Here is a 27,626-nt window from a genome sequence, read left to right as displayed (position 1 = left end):
AACCATCTCATTATTTTTGTTGCCCCATCAAAAAATGGCAAAAGCTTTTGGCTTCATAGGGACCATGGCCATTTCTGATCATGACAGCTACAGTGTGAGATTTACTGGCACTTTCTTGCTGGCAAATTGAGGGCATGTTCTCACTTTGTACATTGAATTAGTATTGCAATAGGTTTTACCATTTACAGTGTTTCCTTCTCTGCCTACTCTTAATTTATTCAATTCTAGAGCAATGAGGACTGTGAAAAATTTCCAGTCCCATTTAACAAATCTCTTGGGTCAGTCAGAAATTCAGTGAATTTATGAAAAAGTGAGTTATGGAAACCAGAGTGTCTTTTAATTAGTCAATAGAATTACATAGGTTTGTAAAGGAAGGACCCAATTTTTTTGGTCTTTATCTTGCAGTTACTACAGTAGAGTCTAGTAAGAAGGGAAAAAATGAGGGAGTAAGTCTTACGGAAGTGGTCCATTTTCTCCTTTTGCTTGATTTTCACCTAAATCTATAGGAAATGTTTTTAATCAAAACCCATTTGGAGAGGGCTTAATTTTGTGAGTCAGATGTACAGCATTAAATATTGAAGTGATTTTCAGCTTTATTGAGGTATAATTGACAAGTAACGTTGTATGTATTTAAGGTGTACAACATTTGATTTGGTATACATTGAAAGTTGAGTGCCACAATCAAGCTAATTAACACATCCATCACCTCACATAGTTACCTTTATTGCATGTGGTGAGAACACTTAAGATTTACTCTCTTAGCAAATTTCAAGTACAGAGTAGAGTATTGTTAACAATCATCACCATGCTGTACCTTATATCTCCAGAGTTTGTTTCTCTTGTAACTGAAATTTTGTATTCTTTGACCAACATCTCCCCCCATTTCCCTCAACCCCCAGTCCCTGGCCACCACTATTCTTGTGATATTGGGGACTCTAGCAGGAAACCAGGCTTTCAGTCTAGGACGGGTTAAAGGCAAGTTTGTGATTAGAAGTGTTCAAACGATTCAGGGATACCAAGAAACTTTTGTGCTTTGACTTAAGCAGGAAAGGACTCTCAATCACTCAGGAGAAGAGCAAGTGACTTAGAGGACAGGTCTGACTGAAAGCTTTTATGTACATAATTCAATAACTATTTTGTTGGCCCTAGAAGGCATTCTCCATTTACAGAATTAAAAGAAATTCACCAAGTCCCAACTTTGATTGAACAAATATTGAGCACCTTGCTCTCTGAAGGAGACAGACAATGTATAGCAATTATAAAGTAATAGGTTAATGGTAGTGCAAGGACGGGGTGCTGTAAGAGTCAAGGTGAGAAGCACTATGTAATTTAAGCCCTGCTCATTCATCAAACAAATATTTACTGGAAACCTACTATGTTCCAGGCACTAGGTGCTGAGAATGCAGTGGTGAATAAAAAAGACTTAGCTCCTGCCTTCCAGGGGCCATATAGTATAGGAAGGAAGAAAATTAAACAGCTATATTCCTTAAGTATGATCAATTTAGTCATTCCAGGGTCATAGGTACCTTCATGATAGGCAATGGAACCTCATCTTTGGCCTGAAGTAAGTGTGTGTGTGTGTGTGTGTGTGTGTGTGTGTGTGTGTTTAAAATCTCTCTAGACAGACAGAGGTGTAAGTAAAAGTAGCGGTAGGGGTAGAAATAGATATATGCCAATGAAGTTAGGGTAAGTAATAATTATTGCTATAACAACTCTCAAATCCCAGTGGTTAAACACAATGAAAGTTAATTTTTTTTTTTGCTTACTTTGTCATCCAGCGTGCATTGGTGGGATAGGAGCTTAGGGATTCCACCCTATGCTCCCATGTCTCTTATTTCAGTACATAGCCTTTTCCTACCCTGTAGTGCATCCTTACATGGACATATCTTAACACCCTAACTAGGTTTCTAGCCTCCTTTAGAATCTTACCTCTTAGTTTCCCCAGTGCTGATCATATGCTTGTTGAAAATAATTTTCTAGAGATGTGTAGATTACTAAATAATGGAGTGGTTTCAAAGTGAGTTGAATCATAGATGGTGAAAGCAGGGAAAATAACTTGGAGATCACTGAGTTCCAACTACCTCACTTTACAGATAAGGAAAGTGAGGTCTGCAAAATAGTTCTAAGGCTATCATTTCTCTCAGTGAGTCTCACTTGACATAGTCAGCCAAGGGGAAACCCTGTCTTTTATGGAAAGGGTATTGTGGAACCAGAGGTGGTGATAAAAGGTAGTTAACCATGGTGTTCCCTGCTTCCCATTACTTTGCAAGGCAGGCTACAGCAGTGCTTTAGCTAACAGTTTTTAGTCCTTGGACCCCCTTTGTCATCCCATAAATTTATATGTACAATGATTCTTTTGAATATATAGCAGAATATGAAAAGAAATGAAAAATAATAAAAAATAAGGTCATCATATATGCACTTACTGGATGACTGAAGTACACTCATACTGGGCATGCCCTTGGCAGGCTTGTAAGCAAAAATTCCTCTGGAATTTAATCAAGATTCTAGTTTGAATTGAAATAGTTGGGGAGCAGAGGGAAGTGAGCTCATTCAACTACAGTAAATTTAATTCCAGAGAAGTCAGTTCCTGATTGTGTTTAGAAGTCTTTGGAAGCTGCAAAAACTAGGAACAAGAGCCTCAACCTCATAGAGTTAGCTGCTCAAGATGAATTTAGGAAGGGTTTTAGCTCAGAATATACAGGCATGCTTCATTTTATTGTGCTCCACAGATATTGTAAGTTCATGAAAGGCCTACATTGAGCAAATCTACGGGCACAATTCTCCCCACACCACATGTCTACTTTGTGTCTCTGTGTCACATTTTGGTAATTCTTGCAAATATTTCAAACTTCATTATTTTTTAAAGATTTTATTTGTTTGAGAGAGAGAGAGAGCAAGAGAGCGAGCAAGCACGCATGTGTGAGCTAGGGGCGGAGCAGAAGGGGAGAGAGAGAGGGGCAAGAAGACTCTGTGCTGAGTGAAGTCTGTCCTGGAGCTCTATCCTAGGACCTTGAGATCATGACCTGAGTGGAAACCAAGAGATAGATGGATGTTCAACTGACTGAGCCACCCAGGTGCCCCCAAACCTTTTCATTATTATTATTATATTTGTTTCACTGATCTCTGATCAGTGATCCTTGGTGTTACTACCAATTTGGGGGGGGGGTGCGTGAACCGTGTCCATATAAGACAGTGAATTAATTGATAAATGTTCTTTGTTCTGACTGCTTCCTTATGGGCTGTTTCTCTGCCTTTCTCCCTCTCCTGGGGCGAGGCACAACAATATTGAAATTAGGCCAATTAACAACTCTATAGTGACCTCTTGACTGTTTAAGTGAAAGAAAGAGACCCAGGTCTCTCACTTTAAAACAAAAGCTAAGTCATTAAGCTTAGTGAGGAAGATATGTTGAAAGCCAAGATAGGCTGAAAGCTAGCCTCTTGTGCCAAACAGCTAAATTGTGACTACAAAGGAAAGTTCCTGAAGTAAATTAAAAGTGCTACTTCAGTGAACACACAAATGATAAGAAAGCAAAACAGCCTTATTGCTGATAGGGAGGAAGTTTGAGTGGTCTGGGTAGAAGATCAAACCCGCTACAGTATTGCCTTAAGCCAAAGCCTGATCCAGAGCAAGGCCTTAACTCCCTTCAATTCTGTGAAGGCTGAGAGAGGTGAGGAGGCTTGCAGAAGTAAAGTTGGAAGCTAGCAGTGGTTGTTCAATGAGGTGTAAGGAAAGAAGCCATCCCCATAACAAAGAATGCAAAGGGGAAGCAGCAGTTCTGATGTAGAAGCTGCAGCAAGTCATCCAGAAGATCTAGCTAAGATCATCAGTGAAGGTGGCTACACTAAACAGCAGATTTTCATTGTAGACAAACAGGCTTTTATTGGAAGAAGATGCCAGCTAGGACTTCAGTAGCTAGAGAGGAGAAGTCAGTGCCTGGCTTCAAAGCCTCAAAGGAGCTGACACTTGTTAGAAATAAATGCAGGTGGTGACTCTAAATTGAAGCCAGTGCTCTTTGACCATTCTGAAAATTCTAGTGCCCTTAAGAATTATGCTACATCTACTCGGTTCTCTGTAAATGGAACAACAAAGCCTGGATAACAGCACAGCTGTTTACAACATGCTTAACTGAATATTGTAAGACCTACTGCTCAGAAAAAAAATTCTTCCAAAATATAACTGCTCGTTGACAATGCACCTGGTCACCCTAGAGCTCTGATGGAGATGTACAATGAGATTCGTGTTGTTTTCATGCCTGCTAACACAACATCCGTTTTGTAGCTCATGGATCAAGGAAGAATTTTAACTTTCAAGTCTCATTTAAGAAATACATTTCCTAACACTCTAGCTGCCATAGTGATTCCTCTCATGGATTTGGACAAAGTAAATTGAAAACCTTCTGGAGGGAGTCACCATTCTAGATGCCATTAAGAACATTCATGATTCACGGGAAGTGGTCAAAATATCAACATGAACAGGAGTTTGGAAGATGTTGATTCCAACCCTCAGGGGTAACTTTGAAGTGCACAAAAGGAGGGAGTAACTGCAGATGTCGTGGAAATAGCAAGATAACTAGAATTAGAAGTGGAGCCTGAAGATAAGACTGAGTTGCCGCAATCTCCTGATAAAACTTGAACTGATGAGTTGCTTCTTATGGATGAGCAAAGAAAGTGGTTTCTTGAGATGGAATCTATTCCAGGTGAAGATGCCATGAAGATTGTTGAAATGACAACAAAGGATTTAGAATATTGCATCAAGTTAGTTGATAAAGCAGTGTCAGGGTTTCAGAGGATTGGCTCCAATTTTGAAGGTTCTACTGTGGGTAAAAGTCAACCTAAAAGCATTGCATGCTACAGAGAAGTCATTTGTGAAAGGAAGAGTCAATGGATGAAGCAAACTTCATTATTGTCCCATTTTAAGAAATTGCCACCAACCCAATTTTCAGCAACCACCACCTTGATCAGTCAGCACCCATCAACCTAGAGGGAAGAACCTGCAGTGGCAAAAAGATTATGATTCACTGACAGCTCAGATGATGGTTAATATATTTTTTAAGATTTTATTTATTTATTTGACAGAGAGAGACACAGTGAGAGAGGGAACATAAGCAGGAGGAGCAGCAGAGGGAGAGGGAGAAGCAGGCTTCCTGCGGAGCAGGGAGCCTGATGTGGGGCTTGATCCCAGGACCCTGGGGTCATGACCTGAGCCGAAGGCAGACACTTAATGACTGAGCCACCCAGGTGCCCCTGATGGTTAATATTTTTTAGCAATAAAGTATTTTTTAATTAAGGTACATACATTGTCTTTTTAGACATAATGTTATTGCATACATAATAGGCTACAGTATAGTGTACACATAACTTTTATATGCACTGGGAAGCCAGAAAATTCATTTGACTTGCTTTATTGTGACATTTGCTTTATTGTCGTGGTCTGGAACCAAACTCTCAATGTCTCCAAAGTATGCCTGTATCCCTCAAAGGGCTGGGCTTGCTGGCCAGCAAAAATACCCATTTGTTTGCAACGAATATAACATGTACCTGGTCATTCTCCTTTTATGGTAAAAGCAGACTCAAATAATGTCTAGAAGTTTTCATACAGTTTATTACTCAGTTAAAAAAAAACAAAGCGGGGTGCCTGGTTGGCCCACTCAGTTAAGCATCCTACTCTTGATTTCAGTTTAGGTCATGATCTCATGGTTGTGAGATCAAGTCCTACGTTGGGCTCCACACTGAGCAGGGAGCTTGTTGGGATTCTTTCTCTCCCTTTTCCTCTGCCCCTCCCGTATGCTCACACGAGTACTCTCTCTCTCTCTCTCTCTCTCAAGAAAATAAATAAATAAACTTATCGTTTTTTAAAAATAGTTTATTTATTCATCTGACAGAGAGAGAGATCACAAGCAGGCAGAGAGGCAGGCAGAGAGAGAGGGAGGAAGCAGGCTCCCTGCTAAGCAGAGAGCCCGACAGGGGGCTCGATCCCAGGACCCCGAGATCATGACCTGAGCCAAAGGCAGAGGCTTTAACCCACTGAGCCACCCAGGCACCCCAAGTTATCATTTTGATATTAAGACAAACAACTTCTGTTCATGCCAGAATTTCACCCGAGTACAGTAACATGTCTCCTCTCATATTTGTAACATTTGCGTTTTGGGAATGTTATGTTTTTAAAAGAATTCTGGAAATATAAATCCCACAAAACAATGTAACTTTCCTTTGTTCATTTACTAGTCTTTGTATCCTGACATAAACAAGAAGATGGCCCCAGTGTTCAGAGACTTCTGTTATTCTCAACCATGAATTTCAGATGAACTTTGAAGTTTCAACATTTTCCTTGCTCTAGGTCAGATAGTATTTTCAATTATTAAAACCATAATCTTGAAGACAAGCATAATTTTTGTAGCTTACTTGTAAATTTGTAATTTTAATGACTTAGTTTATGCTGAACATGAATAATAAACTATCACCTATTAAACCTGGAGAGCACCAGAAGTTACTGATATGATTTACAATGCACTGCAAAATGAGATTCATTATTATCTTGCATTTTTAGATTTGCAATAGAGTAGTGTAAACACGTATTTACTTTAATTAAGGAAATAGCAAGTATTTTTTTAGGGCTGTATTTTATGTAGAAAATCGTTATCCAAGAACCAGAAAGCTCACACTTGGTAAAAAGAAATCTCTGCATTTACTGAATTCTACCAGAAAATCTGTTCATCCTTTTGAAACACAATATCTACGCGTTCCTGATGGCTCCTTTCAGTTCTTGCCAGCTCACCCTGTCTTTAAAGCAAGGTCAGTGGGGAGGGCCTTTATTCAAGGGAGAGAGAATTTGAAGTATCCATGTTACTTTTCTTTTCGTTTCTTAAATTACCTTTGTAGAAGAAGACATTTATTAGTAGGCCTTGACAGATTTTTGAGACTTACAAAATCACAGGTGGAGGGATAATAGGCTAACTTTAGATCATGTTCAGACTCCTCAACTAACGTTCCTTCAGCAAAGCGCCGCCCAAGCCTGTAAACTGGGCCCACCATTCTGTGTCTGTCTCTTTTTGCTCTCTAACATTAACATCTGCTTCTATTGATGTTTCATTTAAAGATGGGTTTTAGAAGGCTGCTATTTCATATGGAGATGAGTGTTTTTCAAGTCCTCTTTTGTTAGGAAATCAAGTTCGATTCCTCTGTCCTCCATGGAAGATCATTTCCCTTGCTTGTTGAAATTTAACCCACTGGTCAAGCCCAGGTTTTCCTCACTGCTCTCCATGAAGTCCTTGTCAACTAATCTAGTTAATGATCATCGCCACATAATTTGAATACCCCTAGGACTTATAATGTATCTGTGCTTGGATATCTCCCATGGGATCATTGTTATTCTCCATGGGTCTTACATAAAATGTGTGATGTAAAATGTGTAACCTATTAATACAAACAAGATTTACATTTTTATATGAACATACATAACTAGAAACAAGAGTTTCTATGGTTAAGTTTTCTTCCAGGGGAGTTAATAGTGAGTTTAGAGATGCCGCCACTGCTCCTGAATTTTGGCCAGGGAGTGCTTTCAGAGAAAAAGTCCGTCTCATTTCTTCATGTCACATTTTGTTCTTGACCCCAAATGAAATTATCCAGCTTGATAACTCATTTCATTTGACAGACTTCCTTCAACTTATTATTTTAGGTATTTCTAAAATTTAAATTGAACCTCAAAGATAGAGTATTTCCACTAAGGAATAGGACGAGTGTGTTTCAGGTTTAGAACACAGTCAGTAAAGAAGAGTTCCAGAAGTGTTTGGAGCAGTGTAAATAAGTGTGTGGCTCCCAAAGGTGACTATTTTGAATAACGCAACCCTCATTTGTTAGTATAAATCCTGCTCTTTTGTTAAAAATAAATCCATGATTGCTCTGTTCTCAGGAGGCATATATTAAAGTGTATAGCTAAGTCTTATTGCCTCAACCAGAAGGTAACCTAATGCTTCAGTGAGGCATTTCACCTCAGGAAAGTTACTGAAGTTCTCTGTGTCTCATGTTTCGCCTAAGTCATGTGGTTATAATAAGGCCTGTCTCATAGGATGCTATAAAAACGAAATGAGAATATGTAGAAAGCAGTTACACATCAAGCCTGCCATGCAATAAATACTCAGTATATGTTAGCCACTATTGTTGTTACAATTATTGGTTCTTTGGAAATCCTTGTTTACATATATTCTCTTTTTACAAATCCTGTGGTTGGGTTTTATATTTTGGATCCCAGTCATGTTATATTAAGTCACCATGCATAGCATTCCTGCTTAAATATCTGTTTCTGAATTTACTCCTTTTCTTGAAATCACTTAGTGGCTTCCTATTTACTTCTGTTCCAACATCAAACCCCTTGAAACCAGTTTCCATGCTTATATCCTATTACCCTCATTGAAGACAGAGACTAGACTTCTTTATGGTATCTAGTTCATGTAAATTACATTAATAAATAATGATAATACTATAATGAGCTACATTGAAGGACTAGAAAACCTGAAAGGCACTTAGGGGAAATAGCTGGTAGGATATTTATTTTTTTTTCTAAAATGAAACTCTCCAGTTTGAGGCCACAGTGATTGGCCATAATGCAGGATCACATGTGAAGCAATTGAAAAACTCACCCCTTCTAAAGCGAACATGGACAACTGATGCTGTTAATAAACAAACTCAGGGATCACTGCCTTGACCTTGTACACAGATGAAAACAGAGTGGTTTAGGAGATGGAGGCTTTCCCCGGTGGTTTAAAAAATGGTCAGAGGTTGTTCTACTTGAACAACCTTACTATCCATGTTGAAAATGGGACAAGGGAGCAATCAGATCTAAAGTAGAAAATTATAGCCCAATTTGTGTTCAGTTCTCCTTTGTGTCTCCTTTTGGTGTCCAGAGCCACTGCCTCAGACCCTGCACTAAATGTACCAGGGAATGCAAGACTTTGGCATTTGACAGAGCACATTGTCAAAGTTCTTATCATTCCCTTGACCTAAATTAGTGGAAGCATTCATGACAAGAGCACACCAGTAATGTTAAACCACATTAAACTCAGACCTTTTTTCTCTGCAGAATAATGTTCTGTTTTGAGATTTCTCATTACACAAAGTAATGAAACAGCCAAATCACTATGTACATCTGTGTTTGTTGATACTTGACATTTGGTTTTAAAGTGAGATTTAGGAGGACCCTTATTTAATCTGGGTTGGACTCTCCTGTGATCCAATTTATTTGCTGCCATTTGGACTTCATTTCTATGTTGAGCATCCAGTTGCCCTAACATAAAATTAAAAGGCCCTCTTCCTTTAATTAATTATATTTACCATATTCAGAACCATTATTCAGTTCATTCACCTTGAAGAGTTGGAATTAACCCTATCACAGGGCCATAGACAAATGGCAGTCTCAGCTAAAACTGCACTTTGGAGAGATTTTAGAATACAGTTGTAATTGCTGTTGGCTCACATTCAAACTCCTTAATCTAGCATTTGAGGCCTTCCATAATCTGGCCTCAATTTATCTCATCCTCTCATAAAACCCCTTGCATGGTCCCTGCACAAGGTAGTTGCTTAATGAATCAGTTATGCTCTACCTTCTCCCCGGCTTTCCTTGTTATGCTGTAATCGAACTGGTCTCTTAATGTTTTCTCTGCTTTTCAAACCACCCATCCTTTAAAGTCCACTGAAATCCCACCCTTTCTTAAAAGTTTTCCTTATAGCCTCCATTTCTCTTTCTCTTGTTTCTTTAATTTCTTTGGGGCTAGGTGCTCAATGCTGGTGGCTAGTTGATAAAGGTTTCACATAGGTAGATCTCTTCAACAGGATTATAATGGCCAAGTGGGCGTAAGGACTGCATCTCATTCACTTGTCTGTCCTCCAAAGTGCCCACCACAGTGCTAAGCTTATAACCAACACTTATTTAATGATCTATGACAGAGTAATGGATTGGCCTGCTGTGTACCTTTTAATTGTTTATTTGATGAGTATATATTGCTTCCATTGAGTATATATTGCTTATGAGGGGGATTATGAGAAGGTAGAATTTTATGTTGAATGACATATGGGGTTGATTTTCATTTGAAAGTGCAATTATATTATTCTGGAAGGATAGAAGTGGGGTATTTTTTGTTTATTTTGTTTTTTTTTGTTGTTGTTGTTATTTGCCTTTTGGCTGTAATGGAATCAGTAAATCCCCTCCTGGTTTAACATGGAATCTGTTGGTAAGCAGCTGTTAGGTTTCTAATCCTGAAATGCAGAAAATAAAATTGGACTTTGAACTGGAATATCTATTTTTAGGAGTGCTGTATTAGACATATGTTTTCATAGGGACTACTCAGAACCCAACTACATCTGTAAGATAGTTGCTAACAAGGGGCAGCCTGAATAAATTAGGTTTTTGTGTCACTAAAATATTTTCAGGGACTTAACAGTGTTTGCAAAAAGCTAGGTCAAAAAGTTAATACGGAGACGGATTAAGGAATTTGAAAGATCAAGCACCTATTAGATGATTATAGTACTTCAGGATTATAACTTGGATTTTCTAAAGAATATGCATAATTCTAAGATTTCACTATTAAAAGTCTACTTATTAGTTTAAAATAAAAACCTTCTAAAAGTAGTAGTTTCTCCAGAGTAGCATTTCATACATTTTCTTTATTATTTCACTTAGCATTAAAAGTATAAAAATACAGATATTTCAGCTTATGTGTCTTTTTTCAAAGGAATAACAGTGTTCTAGGTTTTTTTGTTTCTTTCAAATAAGTAACAACTCAATCTGTGAGTGGTTGTTTGTGATGTTTCTATAAAAACATTAGGCATTTTAAAGAAAAATGAAATTCAGAAACCCGGGTCAACAAATTGGAAGTATTAGGGAAAAATTTCAAAAAAGAATTTAAATACTTATACCAGCACTACATGTTTTCCTTTTATGATTAATGCTGAAATGCTTCCCTTTAAAATTCACATATATACTACTTTGCTGATAATAACAACACTCTGTACTCCCCTTCTTTAAAGCATGTGATTTATTGTGGGACTGAGTTGCTGATGCATTCATACACTTCCCTTGGTGAAAAATGCCATGCATATGTTTAGCAGCTGGCAGAAGTCAGGGTTTTAGTTTGTTGCCAAGAAATAGAAAAACACTGAATGTCCCAATCCTGTGTTGTTGTCCTAAATAGAAGCAGCACTGTGCCCTGTAGTGTTCTGAACTTGGACTTAGGAAACATGGATTCTAACTCTATGAACTTCTGGAAATTCATGCATTAGTTCTATTGAGCTAGGACAAAGCACTGGGCTAGGTATTGGGGCTATAGAAGACTAGAATAGGCAAGATCCCTGCCGTGATGAAACTTAAAGTCTAAGGATGGACATTATTAAAATAATCATACCTATAAATTGTTAAATCGTACCTGTGATAAGTATATGGAAGGAAAGATAGAATGCTATATAGGAGCATATAATAGGGGAACTTAAACAAGTCAGGAAGGTGAAAGCAGACATCCCTGAGGAAGTAATGGTTTAATGCCTGAAGTCACAAACTGGGCAAAGGTGGGAAGGGAAGATCATTCCAGACATAGGAAAAGCATGTGCAAAGGCCCAGTGGTGTGAGGAGGTTTGGCAAATTTAAGGGACTAAAAGCAAGTTAGAGTGGTTAAAGCAGAGAGTGAGGATGCAGGTAGTAAAAGATGAGGCTACAGAGGTCAGGACGAGCTGGGTAGTATAGGGCCTTTTAGGTCATATTAAAGAGTTTGCTATTTATCCTAAGATCAGTGGGAGGCCTCTGAAGAGTTTTAGGTAGAGATGGGATGTGCTCAGATTTGCATTTTGAAAACATCAATGACTAAGGCAAGAGGAGCAAATCGGAATGGGGCCAGAGGAAAAGCAGGGAGACCACTTAGGAAGACAGTTGCAATACTCAAGGGAATGATGATGGCAGCTTTCATTAGGGTGGTGGCAGTGGAGAGAAGTGGAAAAATTCAACAGGGAGCATATAAAATTGGATGAGCTTAGACTGGATCTAGGGATGATGAGGAGGGGGCTGTCAAGGAAGAAAGACTTGTAGATTTCAGGCTTGTATAATTTGGGAGATGGTGTGTCATTCCTTAAAATGGGGAACACCATGGAAGAACTGTGATTGGTTTTGGGGAACCAGTAAAGTAACAAAAACCGTGCATTTTTTTTTAAATATTTTATTTTATTTATTTGACAGAGAGAGAGATTACAAGTAGGCAGAAAGACAGGCAGAGAGAGAGGGGGAAACAGGGTCCCTGCTGAGCAAAGAGCCTGATGCGGGGCTCGATCCCAGGACCCTGAGATCATGACCTGAGCCGAAGGCAGAGGCTTAACCCACTGAGCCACCCAGGTGCCCCCAACCGTGCGTTTTTTTATCAGATATATTGAGTTTGAGTCATTTAACCTGTTGGGCCTCAATTTCCTAATCTGTAAGATAAGGGCGATGTATCATTGAGGTCTCCTTTGCAGAGATCAGTAAATTTTTTTTCTGTAAAGGGCCAGATAGTATGTTTGGTTTGTGGAACTTGCAGTCTCTGTTGCAACCACTCCACTCAGCTGTTGTAGCTGGATTAAAGTTACCGGCAGTAACAGTCCTTAGGCCATGTCAACACAAACCTGCCAATTGATTGGATCAGCTGTAGTAAATAATCAGTCAATTCACTGACGAACGGATGGTATCATGATTTAATGAGTCAAATCAGTAAAATTAGGAGATATGGTAGACTTGAACAGATCTAACAATATGTATGTGTTACTGCTGCCACCTTAAGTGGTGAAAATCAGGAGAATATGGATTACCCAACAATGCAAAAACTAAGCAAAGCAAATCAGAACAATCATTGTGAAATCACTACTCTCTTGAGTAAAGTTTATGTTTTTGCTGATGTTGCTTCCTGTTCCAGTCATGGGTGTTGCCCCTGCCTCTGTCTTGGAGCTTCAGTGTAGCTAGTGGGACAGTCCAGCAATGGAGATGCTGTGTGTGTGTGTGCGTGTGTGTGCATGCACGTGCGTGTATGCAAATGCACACACTTAAGAAATACTGTATTATAATCTGCTTTTTTAAGCTAATGAATGTTTTGGACATTTGTTAATTTTATTAACTTTTGTTCCAAATATACTTATTCTTAACTTTGTGGATTGTCTGTATTTAATTCTCATTTGACTTTCTCTTAGCCACCCAAAATTTTTCTGAACCAGTGTCCTCTCATTCTCAATTGGTATATATTTTGTCCATTGGCACAGCTCAATAAACATTTGTGTAGGAAGTGTAGAAGCATCATATAATGTATTCCTAAGGTTCAGTAATTTTAGGTTTTGAATAATATACTATTGTTGATGAACTGTTTTTTCTGCTTCTTACTATTAACAAGGATGATCAAGGGTTAACTGTGTTTGAACATTATTTATACACTAGGTATGCAAAATGAGGCTTCTGAGTATATGGACTATGGCAACTGGGTGAATAATTGACTATCTCAGGAAAAAGTGAAAATTTTAATCGAATCATACCCATAATTCATCCTTATGAAATAGTAGTTCATTTCCATTCTTTACAGCTTGTTATGAATGAATATAAGAAAGCTAAGCCTAAAGCCAAAGATATTTTTCATAAAATTCTTTCTATTTGAGACAGGTAGGTTGACATTTTCATGATTTATTTAATGAGATACTTTCTCTTTCATGCTATATTATTGTTATTTAATATTTATTGAATATTCTACATTGAGATGGTTGGAGGGGGAAAAGAAGGGTGTTTGTCAAGTCTTAGTTTACACCAATAATCAGCAAAAGTTTTGCTTTAGCATTGAGTCAAAGCCACTAGCTCTAACTATCATGACTAGGATATGGCAATTAGGTAGCCCAAACTAAAGTGGCCAAAATCTGAAAGCCAGGAAGATGGAGAAGGCTAGAGAGAGCATTGCAAAGATCCAGAAAGTTCTTGGTGGTAGGTAATAAACCAGAGAAAGTCTAGACATGTAGGTAATTGTGCTCAGGGAAGCTGAGCTGTAAAATAAAATATCTAATAAGCAGATTGAACATGCATCAGAGAAGGCCAAAGGCACATGTTTAGTACTCTGCTAGTCACTAAATGTCAGGTGTAGCTCTACTGGAAGATGAAAGGACCTGAGATTTGCAGCCAGGTTTCCATTCCACAGAAGAACTGGAGTGAAGGCACTGCCCACACCTGGGGTAACTGTAGTTCTAGGCAAGGGAGTTACAGGGAGGCAAGGCAAAACATGTGGTTCCTGGAACTAGGATCAAAGATGGGGCTTAATTATAATGGAGCAATTCTGAAATACTAAGAGTTCTCAGGGTGAGAGCAAGTCCAGCAGCAAAGCTGGTTTGATGCCAGACATTTGAGTCATGTAGAGCTTTTTTTTTTTTTTTTAAATTCTTCCAGTTGTTTCACAATTGATCCCAGATTCAGGGATGGAGAGGGAATGGGGAGCCTTGAACATAAACATGGGGTCTTAGCGACACTGGCTCTTTATATTAGAAGACTATGGAGTCAAGACACATCTATGCTATCATCGTCAGAGTCAAATGATAAGTGGTATAATTTCCCTTTTTTCATCAATTATGTGATCGAAAACTGTGGTAAAAATAGTCACAAGAACCACTTTGCTACATAAATTTGAATTCTTGTACACACCACACACACACTCACACTTTCATAAATCTGTACATCCATAAGAAGAGAATGGAACTGTCCTTAAGTGCACATAGCCTTCCCTATGGGGAGGTGCTCTCTCCCAAATCTAGCCATCTCCTGCCTTGACTGGTCAGAAATCCCTCTACAGCCCACTCCTTTGGGAAGAAAAAGAGATAGTTGCTACATGGTTGCTTTGAAGGAAATATATTTCAGATATTTCAGGGAAGACACAGAAGGGGATTAAGAAATGGTACAAAAATCCCTGCTTGATTCTTTAGGTTTTATTTATTTATTTATTTATTTAAGAGAGAGAGGAAAAAAAACATAGGCAAGCGAGAGGAGGAGCAGAGGGAGAGAGAGAATCTTTTTGTTTTTTTCTAAGATTTTATTTATTTATTTGACAGAGAGAGATATCACAAGCAGGCAGAGAGGCAGGCAGAGAGAGCGAGGGAGAAGCAGGCTCCCCGCTCAGCAGAGAGCCAGATGCGGGGCTCGATCCCAGGACTCTGAGATCGTGACCTGAGCGGAAGGTAGAGGCTTAACCCACTGAGCCACCCAGGTGCCCTGGAAAGAGAGAATCTTAACCAGACTCCCTGCTGAACACAGAGGCCAATGTGGGAGGATTGTCCGGTACAAAATCCCTAAGTAGGGGCAAAACAATCTTTGCCTCTCTCCCACCTCTCTTTTCATACCTATCTCCCCAATATGTCACGTCTATCAAATTATGTTCAAACTCTTCCACCCCAAAATAAAGCTCCCAGTCATAATAGCTTCAATCTAGCTTTTCAGCCTTATCACTCCCTGCTCTCCTATACTGTCCCTCGACTTCAGACAAAGGAACCTACTCAGTATTCTGTGAATGTCAGCATCTTCCCACCACCATGCATGGGTTCATACACTTCCCTCTGCCTAGAAACCTTTCTGTGGGATCCCATATTTGCCTTTTGCAACCACCTACATTCTATGTATCTATACCACAGTTCTTCCATGTAACTGTGTGACTGTGAGCAAGTTATTTCACCTTCCTTAAACTTTGGTTTCCACACATATAAGTTGAAAATAATAGTCCCTTCCTTGTAGGGGGTTTGTGAGAATTGGATGAGATAATGAATAAAAAGCACATAGCAAAGTGCCTGATACAGAGATGCTTGCTCATGCTCTTACTTGCTCACACTCTTCCTCTCCCCACTTTCTATATATGTTTTATGATTGCATCTTAAATACCCTCTCTCTTTCATAAAATCCCTGCTTGATTCTTTAGGTTTTATATATTTGTTTATTTGAGACAGAGAGGGAAAAAAACAAAGGCAAGCAAGGGGAGGAGCAGAGGGAGAGAGAGAATCTTAACCAGATTCCCTGCTGAGCACAGAGCCCAACGTGGGGGGCTCAGTCCCATGAAGCTGAAACCGTGACCTGAGCTGAAGTCAAAAGTCAGTCACCCAGGCATCCCATACCGACCCCCTGCACTTGATATTTTTTGTGCTTTGGACGTATTTCAACATTCCTTTTCATTTCTAGAAATTCTTTAATAGTTCACTATCACTCAATGATAATAGATGATTGTGGTATTGTGATTTATAAAAAAAAATATATGTTTGGTCTTTGTCCACTGTTCCTGGCACAAGGCTCCTAACACCCTTGGAATTTCCTAAGTGGTGAGAGCAATAAAATTGTCTCTTGCTTTGATAATGAGGTGACTTTTGGACCATACCTGAGGTTGGGGCTGATTGCCACTGGAGCCAACCACGTGACTGGAAAGTTGGAACTTTCAGTCCCATCCCCTGAGTTTCTGGAAAGGGGGTGGGGGGGCTCTGGAGATTGAATTAAAATGTAAATGACCAAAGATTTAACTAACCATACCTACATAATGAAACCTCCACACAAAAAAACGAAAGGATGGGGTTTAGAGAACTTTCAGTTTGGTGAACATGTGGAGATTTGGGGAGAGTGGCACCCCTGGAGAAGGCAGGGAAGCTCTCTCTGCTCTCTTTCCCATATACCTTTAAGATGCATCTCTACCGTCTGGCTATTCCTGAGTTATACTCTTTATAATAAACTAGTGATCTAGTAAGTAAAATATTTCTCTGAGTTCTGTGAATTGCTCTATCAAATTAATTGAACTTGACAAAGGGGTTATTGGAACCTTGCCAATCAAGAAGACGTCTAGGTAACAACCAGGACTTCAAGTGGTATCTAAAGTGGGAATGGGACTGAACCTTTCACCTGTGGAATCTGCTGCCATCACTGGGTAGAGAGTGTCAGAATTGATTTGGTATCCTAAGAATTGTTTCCTGGTGTGGGGAACTCCCCCTGCTACATAAGAATTGATACCAGAATCAATTTAATAATAATAGTGATAGCAGCATCCACTTTTTTGAGCCCTTATTTCATGCCAGGTACTATATTAAGTACTTCACTTGCATTATCGCATTCCGTCCCCACCACAATTCTGTAGGGGAGGCACATTTCCTCTCTCTCCAGGCACCAAATTCTCCGTGTCTATGGGGAAGGTTGAAAATGCATTTATTATTGTCTGTAGTCTGAGAGGCTAGCACTGTGGCTGTCATGGTATAGGTATTCAATGGCAGATTACTGGTTGACTGAGTGAATGCTGTTTTTTTGCTCCTCAAAGCTTCCCATCATGATGTGTTACCTAGGCTTGAACACCTGAGCTCATTCTTAGCTCCACCTACATTAAATTGTATCTTTCCAACATTAGATACCCTCAGGGTCTTTATTTCTGCTGGACAGTTGATAAATTAATCCTGATAGGATGATAGCAGCAGATAATTACTGTGAGTATGTTAATGTGTCACCCCTCCTACATAGCTTATTTGCATTTTAATGGAGCAATTCTGGAGATAATCCCTTAAGGCAAAGGAATGAATCTTGAGGGTGAGAAAGCCATATTCAGCGCCAAGCTGCAGTTGTGGGGGTGGGGAGAAAAGTGGTGATGTACGTATTTCAGAAATGACACCAACACCATAGAGATAGCTGCCTGCTTCACCTCTATGTTTTGCCAGCTTTGCTGGATAATTTTTAAAAGCCCAGAATTATGATCTATTGCTGTCTTTTCTTAATTTTATATTAGATTTGTTGATTCTCTAGAGCAAAACCTCAAAGCCCTTTTGGGCAAAGATGAATGGCTAAGCCTAATAAGATGCATGGTGCTGTGAAATTAATTAACTCGGATTTGAGTTGAAGTTGTTTTTAAGATAAAACTTGTCCAAAATGTATTTGTATGAAATGTTCATTTGCAATGCCTACAGAATGCCACATTGAATGTAATTCTTCTCTTGATACTGGGAAGGGGAACATGTAGTCAGCCATCAGGAAAGAGGAGAAAAAAATATCTCGCTCTCTACCCTTCTCTCATCCCAAAGGTCTGTTTAACTCACCATGTATATTTGGTCAATTATATCCCTAAGAGGTCTATAAGAAATACATTACCACAGACTTTTTTTAAGTTTTAGTAATTTCACCTAAAACATGCACATAGTCAGGTTTTATACATAAATGATTCATTTTGAGGTTGATGGAGCTAGATTATTTTCATAACAAGATGATGTCATTTACCACAGAGGATTAATTAAATCTCTCCAAATGGCTTACTGACCTAGTGTGAATGTTTAAGATGCCCATTTATTCAACAAATGTTTGATGAACACCAACTATATATCAGAAACTGAAAGACACAATGGAAATGTAAAAATTATTAATAAATATATTTCATATATTTTCAAGCCAGATGTTGGGTTTCTTTTTTTAAGATACTTTATTTATTTATTTGTCAGAGAGCATAAGCCAGGGAGAGCAGGAGACATAGGGAGAAGCGGGGTCCCCACTGAGCAAGGAGCCTGATGTAGGACTCGATCCCAGGACCCTGGGATCATGACCTGAGCTGAAGGCAGATACTTAACCAATTGAGCCACCCAAAACTTTTTTCCTACAGAAGACTTCTGTTAAAAACTGCTTCCATTTGGTTTATTGATCTACGTATCTTTTCTTACAACAAATACTATACTTTCTGGATTACTGTCATTTTGTAATAAGTTTTATAATCAAGTAGCATAATTCCTTCAACATTGTTCTTTTTCAAGATTATTTTCACTAATCTGAATCCTGTGTTTTTCTACCTGAATTTTAGAATTGACTTGTCAGTTTCTACCAAAAAAGCCCTCTGTTACTTTGATTGGGAAATTTGAGGAGAATCAACATCTTAATGATATGTATCCACAAACATAATATATTTCTCCATTTATTTAGGTCTTGTTTAATTTCTCTCAGTAATGTTTCATAGTTTTACGTATAGAGGTCTTGCACATTTTTGTTAATTTTTTAAAAATATTTTGTAGAGGTGCCTAGGTGGCTCAGTTGTTAAGTGTCTACCTTTGGCTCAGGTCATGATGCTGGGACCCTGGAATAAGAGCCCTGCAACCAGCTCCCCGCTCAGCAGGAAAGCCTGCTTCTCTCTCTCCCACTCCCCCTGCTTGTGTTCCCTCTCTCTCTCACTGTCTTTCTCTGTCAAATAAATAAAATCTTTAAAAATATATATATTGTATTTTTTGATGCTACAGTAATTGGCATTTTAATTTTAATTTGCTAGTTATTGCTAGTATGTAGAAATACAACAGATTTTCATATAGTGATCAGGAATCCTGTGACCTTCATAAATTCACTTTCTAATTTCTTTCAGCTAATTTGTAATCACCTTAGGATTCTCTCTGTAGACAGTCATGTCATTTACAAATTTACAGTTTTATTTCCTTCTTTAAAATCTGAATCCTTTTTATTCATTTTGCTTACTTTATTATGTGGTCTAGGTTCTTCAGTACAATATTGATGAGAAGTGGTGAAACCAGACATCTTTTCCTTGTTCCTGATCCTAGGAGAAAAATTTCTCGTCTTTCTCTTTGAAGTACGATGCTAACTATAACTTTTTTCTTTTTTTTACATAGGTGCTCTTTATAGATTGAAGAAGTTCCTTTTTACTCAGTTTGCTAAAAGCTTTTTAAAATTATTAATGAGTATTAAGTTTTGTCAAATATTTTTCTGCACTCTTTAAGGTGATCATATGAATTTTATCTTTTTTTCTTTCAATAGTGTGAGTAACATTGGTTAACACTTGAATATTGTACCAACCTTGCATCCCTGTGATAAACTCTATGTAGGGTTTATTTGATTTATTTTCCTTCTTCATATATTTCTTAATTTCATTTGATAATTTTGTGTTTGTGATTTTGTGTTAATGTTTATAACACATAATAGTGTATAATTTTTTTTCTTGTAAGGTACTTGTCAAGTTTGTGTATCAGAGATATACTGGCCTAGTAAAATGAGTTGAGAATATTTCCTCTTCTATTTTCTGAAATAGCTTGTTTAAGATGGTCATTTTTTATTTTTAAAATGTTTGATAGAATTCACCAATAAAACTATCTGGGTCAGAAGTTCTTTTTTGAAATTGGTTTAAAAACTATAAGTTCAGGGGCACCTGGGTGGCATAGTCTGTTGAGTGTCTGACTCTTGGTTTTGGCCCAGGTTGTGATCTCAAGGCGGTGATCTCAGGGCCATGAGATCAAACCCCCTGTTGGGCTCTGTGCTCAGTGCAAGGCCTACTTGGGAGACTTTCTCCCCATCCCACTGCTCCTGGCCCCACCATGCTCTTTCTCTCTCTCTCTCTTTCGAACAAATGCACCTTAAAAAAAAAACCCTACAAATTCAATGCCCTCAATAGATATGGGGATAATTAGGTTTTCTATAGCTTTGGGGGTAAGTTTTGCCAGTTTTTAAAGGAATTTTCCGATGTCATCTGTGATATTGAATTTATTGCTATGACGTTGTCCTGAAAATTCCCTTATTATTCTCTTTAATGTCTGTAAGATCTGTGGTGATGTCCCCACTTTTCATTCTGATATGTCTTCCACCTTATTTGGTGGTGGTTAGAAGTAGTTCAATCCCAGGTAATGTTTAATTACAAATGTCCCTCTTTAGCCAATGCTTCTTAATCTCCAGGCACTTGTTTCTCTTTCTTTTCCATAACCCACCACTCACCCTTCCCAAACTACATATTTACCCAGAAAAGCCATTTTATTTTTCTGTATAAACTACTGCTAGTTTATTCCAGAGAATTTTTAATCAATGAGAAACAATAGATTATCTTGAGCCAATCAAACTTGATACCAAAAAATAGCTACTGCCTTTGAACTTTGATAATCTATAGTAGTTTTCAGATTGAAGAACAATAAAAATCTAGTGTTAGTGTAAATGCTTGGATTAATCATCCAGAGGTCATGTTCTAGAGGTATTCCTCTAAAATCCCAAGGTGTGAAACATAAAAGTAGTTAGGAAACAAAACAGATGAACATAGGGTAAAAGAGAGAGGTAAACCATAAAACAGACTCAACTATAGAGAGCAGACTAAGGGCTGTTGGAGGGGAGGTGTCTGGTGGGATGTGTTAAATAAGTGATGGGAATTAAGGAGGGCACTTGTGATGAGCACTGAGTATTATATGTAAGTGATAAATCATTAAATTCTACATCTGAAACTTAATATTGCACTATATGTTAACTAACTAGAATTTAAATAAAAACTGAAAACAAAGAAGTAGTTAGGAAGTAGAAAATCTTAGCTGAAAATTAATAAGTGTCTTTGAAGACAGACTCATACTGTCTTTTAAAATTGAAAGATAGGTGAAGAGGATTAAGATGTATAAACTCCCAGTTATAAAATAAGTAAGTCATGGAGATGGAAAGTATAGTGTAGGGAACATAGTCAGTAATGTAATAATGTTGTATGGTAACAGATGGTGACTACTCTTATTGTGGTGAGCATTGAGTAATATATAGAATTGTCAGATTACTGCATTGTACACCTAAAGCTAATATAATATTGTATGTCAACTGTACTTCAATATTAAAAAGAAAGAAAAAAGATACACACACCCATAATGCAGAGGATGTAGACAGTATATATTATCCATAGTTCCAGCATCATAACTGTTACCACTTTTATGCATTTTCATTTGGTCTTTTTAGGTGTTTCTGTGTGGTATTTTTATACATTGATTTGTTTTTAACTTAGTTATAAACAATAAAGTATATTTATCTTTCCTTCACTTAACATTATATCATAAGCATGTTTTCAAGTCTCTACATAGTTTTCTTTGCCTTTACTTATAATGATAGCATAATAATAAAGTAAGTGGCTATAAAAAAAACATAACTATTTTCCTACTTTGACCTGTTAGATTTTTCCCCAGTATTTTGAGTCTCTAAACAGTACTAAAATTGAGTATCTTCACATATATACCTTTTCCCAATATTTTGCATTTTTTAATTAGAATAGTTGCATAGAGGTGACATTATTATCAGGTGTTAAATAAGAAGGCCACAGGAGGTTTTTTTTTTTTTTTAATTTGTCGACTGCAGAGACTTTGTGATCATGAACTTCTTATTGGATTTCCTTACATGTTGAAGATGATGACTAATATTGTTATCATGAGATCTCAACTTGGCATACTGAAAAAAATTCTCGAGTGCAAAAAGAAAGGCATAGTGTAGCAGAAACATAGGAACACTTTAAGCCTTTCAAGATCATGGATTTATTGGGGAAGGAAGTGGTGAAGGGGTGTGCAGTTAATCCCACTGAAGAGCCAGAAGACATGCAGCAGCTTAAAAAGTCCCACTGCTGAGAGATCCGAGACACATTCACTGGGAAGGCCGTTGTTTCATAGAAAAGCCATTTAAATATTCTTTGTAAGAATTCAAAGCTATAAACAATATGATTGCTTCTGATGTTGTTGGGCAGTATATTGCCTTGTATTCAGAGAGAAGCATGGTACTTCATAGTAGATTGCCTCAAAGTACTTCATAGAAGATTGCCTCAAAGAGAGTTTTGTTTGATCAAGTAAACCCTAGGACAGTAGCCTCCACACTTGGAAATGTCAAGGAAGCTTTCAAATTCTTTCTCAGCATAAGGTTTAAGTAGTATATGAAAGTGACAACTTCATTTCATTTCTTAATTAAGAGGAGAAAGGTCACCCTGACCATCATGTACAGAAAAATTCATGAAAAAATTCAGAAGTATATGCTATGGATACTGTTAGGTTAGCCATTCCCAAAGAAATTTCACACCGGAGTATTTCATTTTCACTGACTAAAAGGGAATCAGGGAAAGGCAGATACCAGAAATAGAAGATGAAAGAACTTCTTATTTAATATATATCTGATTTTGAATAGAGCTATTATTAGTATTATTATTTTAAAAATAATAGTGATCATCCCTCCTTATATTTACCCCTACGTGTCAGCTTGTTTACCACTTTTTCTAACTTACGCGCTGACTGTTGGTTAGAGACTGTAAATTTTTAACGACCAGATTTCCCCCCACTGGCACTGGAGCTCACACTTGATGTGCCACATTTAATTTTCAATGCTTTTTAAAATGACGTTTGAGTTGTGATGTTGTGTAGAAATGTCAGGGCTACTGACTTGTCAACCTCATTATGCTGTGCTCTAGTGACTGCTTCCCAAACATTCATTATATTGCACAGAGACCATCTATTGTTTTTAGGGTTTTTTTCCCCCCTTAAACTATGAACTTTAAATTGCTTTAAAAATTAAATGCAGCTCGGGACGCCTGGGTGGCTCAGTTGGTTAAGCGGCTGCCTTCGGCTCAGGTCATGATCCCAGCGTCCTGGGATCGAGTCCCACATCGGGCTCCTTGCTCCACGGGGAGCCTGCTTCTCCCTCTGCCTCTGCCTGCCTCTCTGTCTGCCTGTGCTTGCTCACTCTCTCTCCCTCTGTCTCTGACAAATAAATAAATAAAATCTTTAAAAAAAATTAAATGCAGCTAATTAGTGTTTATAATATTTTCTTAATTAAACACAATGAGAAGTCTAGGCTACGTTTTATATGAAACACTCACAGCATTGCCAAAAGATAGCTCACACCCAGTTCATTTTCTGTGACAAGTAGTTCATAAATGATTACGACTCATGCCACATTTGTCAACCTATGTGTATTCTGATGTCAAGATACCTTAGAGATATAAATGACTACTTATCTTTAAACATAGTGGATGTCACCCATGTGTTAGTCACACTTGCTCATGAGTAAATACTTTAAGGTGACACTGCATCAAAGAAAGTTATAGTGGGCCTAGAGGTTGATTCAGAGGTGTGTGCCTTGAGGGTAGTGTTTTATAAATTGAGCATGTATGAAGATTCAGATGCCCTGCTTAATCAAAGAGTGTGATTTGTACCACTTTCAAGGAGTAAGAATTTAGTAAACTATATTAAATGTAAAATGATAATGAATAGCGTATAGTCATTTTTTTAATATTCAGAAGGCATTTCCAGTTTATGCTGTTCTTCAGGGTCATCATTAGAATTATCTTTTATGGTACTGGCAGAAGCCCCAATCAATAGAGTTTTCTTGCTGACAGAATGCCAGAACACAGAGTGTTGACTGTAATTCACATGCTTTGTTGAAGCAAAAGGCTCAGCGTCATTTACTGTGGGCATTTTTAACCTTAGACTTTTAAAAGAAACACCAAATGAGATGCAGTTAAGAAAAAATTTGAGAAATACCAATTCTTTTTTAGTCATTTGAGGCCGGTAGCTTTTCTAGGACTCGTATTAACATTGGCAGAGGGGAAAATAGCTCTAGCTTTGTATCACTGAATCATATTAGAAGAATTTTATATAAGCACATGGATACTACAATTCATAGGAAGTCCCAAACATTAACTTACTCAACAGTGTTCATTCACATGTTGAAGCAACTGGTAATATAACATGGAGTCCCTCTGAGGCTGTGAAGTGGAAGAAATTTATCATTATTAGTTTCTATCTAGGGATAAGCTCAATTCTTCTCACTTAATATTAAATCTACAGAAGGCATTCCATGAGGATTTAGGTTAGTCCTGTCTCTGCCCTGAGGCTCAAACAATCAGATCCTGCTAGAAATCAACCCCGTAAGATCAGTTGTTGCTAGGGTATTTTGACTTAGGAAGCACAAATGAAAGCACTTTCCAGTCACAAGATATCTTCCTCAATGGTCTACTCTGGGACCTAAATATCAAAACTGAAAATTCAGACCTTTAGTGAAAGTTGGGGAATTTTCAAATAACCTCTGTAAATTTTAACTTCTTCTGGGAGGGATAACCTATTTAGTTCTGATTAGTCATTAATCACTTTGAATAAGTTGTTGACAGGTAGACATCTGACAAAGACCTGAGAGAAAGGGATACGTAGACATACAAGTAACCTTTGATGAAGGAGAGGAAAGACGGATAGATTTGGAGTAGGGAAGAAGGGAAAGTGCTATAGGAGGGTCTTTTGTTCAGTCTGGGCACAGCAAAAAGCCACTGGGATTCTGAAAAAGTGAGGGGAAGGGATTTCCAGTGCATGTGTTGAGCACACACACATTGACATGATTGAGAGAGAAGGCAGTGGTTTTAGAGAAAAACTTTACCTACTGATTGTAATCTATAGGAATTGGTAAGCAATTATTGAAGAGCATTGTTATTCTTTAATTTTTATTATTGGAAATTCCTTTTCTTGATGTGATTTTATTTGTCTATGTCAAATCTTCATATCACTCTTGCATATACTGTCCCTTTGTCAAGATTTCCCACCACCTTAAGTAGTCTGATTCAGTGAAGGCTTATCATGGTTGCTCAAGTTTGGGTTGATAACTTTTTCAACCAAATCTATTTATTCATGATTCATGAAATGGAATGTGTCCATATATGTATGTATGTCAGACAGTATGTTAGGCATTTTATTTGCTTCTGAGATATACAGAACTAAATAAGCTATGAAACCTATCTAAGCCTCTGTTTTCCCACTTATGATAGGAAAGATGTGATACTAATGACAACAATGATGACTGCCAATGATGAGGAAGTACTTATTGTGTGTCTTACACAAGAATAGGAACTCTACATATATTATTTTAAAATAATATGTGATATTTTTTCTTTATATTAGAATGTGTTCATTGTAAGAAAACATAAGGCAATAAATGCAAAACAATAGAAGTTTGCCTTTAATCCCATCATCTAATAATCAGCCTAAAAGTTCTACCATCTAACCATTGCTGATACCTTGATGATGTATATGTTTTCAAACTTGTTGCTACAAAATACATCCAACATAGTTTTTATTTCTCACATCAACATTGCAAGGTAGATATTGTTATTCCAATTTTATAGATAAGCAAACATGAAATTAAGTGAATGGAAAAGCCGGTAATAGAACCCCAGTCTGTCTGACTCAAAAGCTTGCTTCAATATGCTGCTTCTCATTCTTCTTTAATAGAGGTACTCAAGGATACATACGCCTCCCTTTGGCCATCCAAATGTCTGCATCTGCAATGAACTCCAGAATATTTTATTTCTTCTCTTGTACAAACCACCTTCCTAGTAAGCAGTCATCTGCATGTAAGACAAGGTTTACTAGACAAGAAAGATTGATCATAGCAGTTGTGAGGACCAAGTTATCCAAAATGACAGGGATGTTTCTGGAAAAGACCCTGGTCTCACCTAGTGAATGCCTCCACTTAAACATAAGGTCTTCTTTCTGAATTGGTATTTTCCCTGAGAGTGTGTGTTGAAGTGGTAACAAAGATTCTTGTAGCAGATAAAGTAAAATTTTCTTGTTCTTAAAAATCTACAGACATGACTTCTTCAAACACCATGTGGTGCTCTGCTCTGCTCTCCAGCATCTCCCTTCCCTGTTAGAGAAGAAACAGATTCATTTGTAACAAGGATTAGATCCTTTTCACCAAACTAAGGTCTACTTGGGGATTTTACAACCCTTCCAGGCACAAAGATATCATTCCATATAAGAGCACTTAGCTGATGCATACGTTGTTTATTGTGCTTTACTTTGTTGTACCTTGTAGATACCGTGGGTTTGTTTTTTATTTATTTATTTATTTTTTACAAATTGAAGGTTTGTGGCAATGCTTTGTCAAGCAAGTCTATCAGGTGCCTTTTTTCCAAGAGCATTTGCTTACTTTGTGTCACAGTGTCACATTTTGGTAATTCTCGCAATATTTCAAACTTTTTCATTATTAATGTATTTGTTATGGTGATCTGTGATCAACAATTATGACTTGCTGAAAGCTCAGATGATGATTAACATTCTTTAGTAATATTCTTAATAAAAATATGTACATAATGTTATTGACATGATGTTATTACACAATTAATAGATTCCAGAATTATGTCAGCATAACTTTTATATGCTCTGGGAAACCAAAAGATTCATTTGATTCATTTTTACTATATTTGCTTTATTGTGGTGGTCTGGGACTGAACCCTCGATATCTACAAAGTATACCTGTATTTTTAGTGTACTTAGCTGCTTTCTGGATTAACTTTCATTTTCTCTTTTCTTTTTGGTGGGTTGTTTTTTACTCTCTGAAATTAAAAATCCTTAATCTCCAGCCCAGAGATAAACCCAAGACCCACTTGTATCCTCACTTTCTCTGAGCTGATCGGGAATCCAGATGACAATCTAGAGTCCTTCGCTACAGTGGGTAATCTGGATTGTTTGTACCCACAAATGGGTCAAGCATATTGCATTCAATGTTCCCTCAAGTCATGCCAAGTCCATGCTCTCATGGGTTTAGATTTCAAAAGAAAGGGCTAGGAGGTTGTGCATTTCCTGGCATGGGGTATACCTCTTAGTGAAATGAAAGACACTTTGCAGAACAAAAGCTGGCATGAAACATACCTTTGATTTCATCAGCAAGCATGCCATATGTCACAAAATTCTCCTGCTTCCTCCCTGTTATTTCATCTGAATGCCTCTTTCCTGCACATGGCTCTTGTTTGCAGTTAAGTAAAATGAATAGTACAGTTAATTGATGTAAGTAACTTGAATTCAATTGGCCTGAGTTAGTTATTTGCTAAATTAATAGTATTCTGAGTTGGATACTC

General features: G+C 37.7%; 1 protein-coding gene across 4 annotated transcripts in view; it reads left to right on the top strand.

The window, feature by feature from the left end:
- The window catches only part of TENM1 (teneurin transmembrane protein 1), a 764,948-nt gene that overhangs the window by 182,359 nt on the left and 554,963 nt on the right, over window positions 1–27,626 (top strand). The window lies entirely within an intron of this gene.

This window comes from Lontra canadensis, unplaced genomic scaffold (assembly GCF_010015895.1).
Source record: "Lontra canadensis isolate GAN:19392208 unplaced genomic scaffold, GSC_riverotter_1.0 scaffold81, whole genome shotgun sequence".
Taxonomy (NCBI): Eukaryota; Metazoa; Chordata; class Mammalia; order Carnivora; family Mustelidae; genus Lontra; species Lontra canadensis.
Note: the sequence above shows the minus strand (reverse complement) of the source record. Positions and strands in the feature narration are given on the sequence as shown.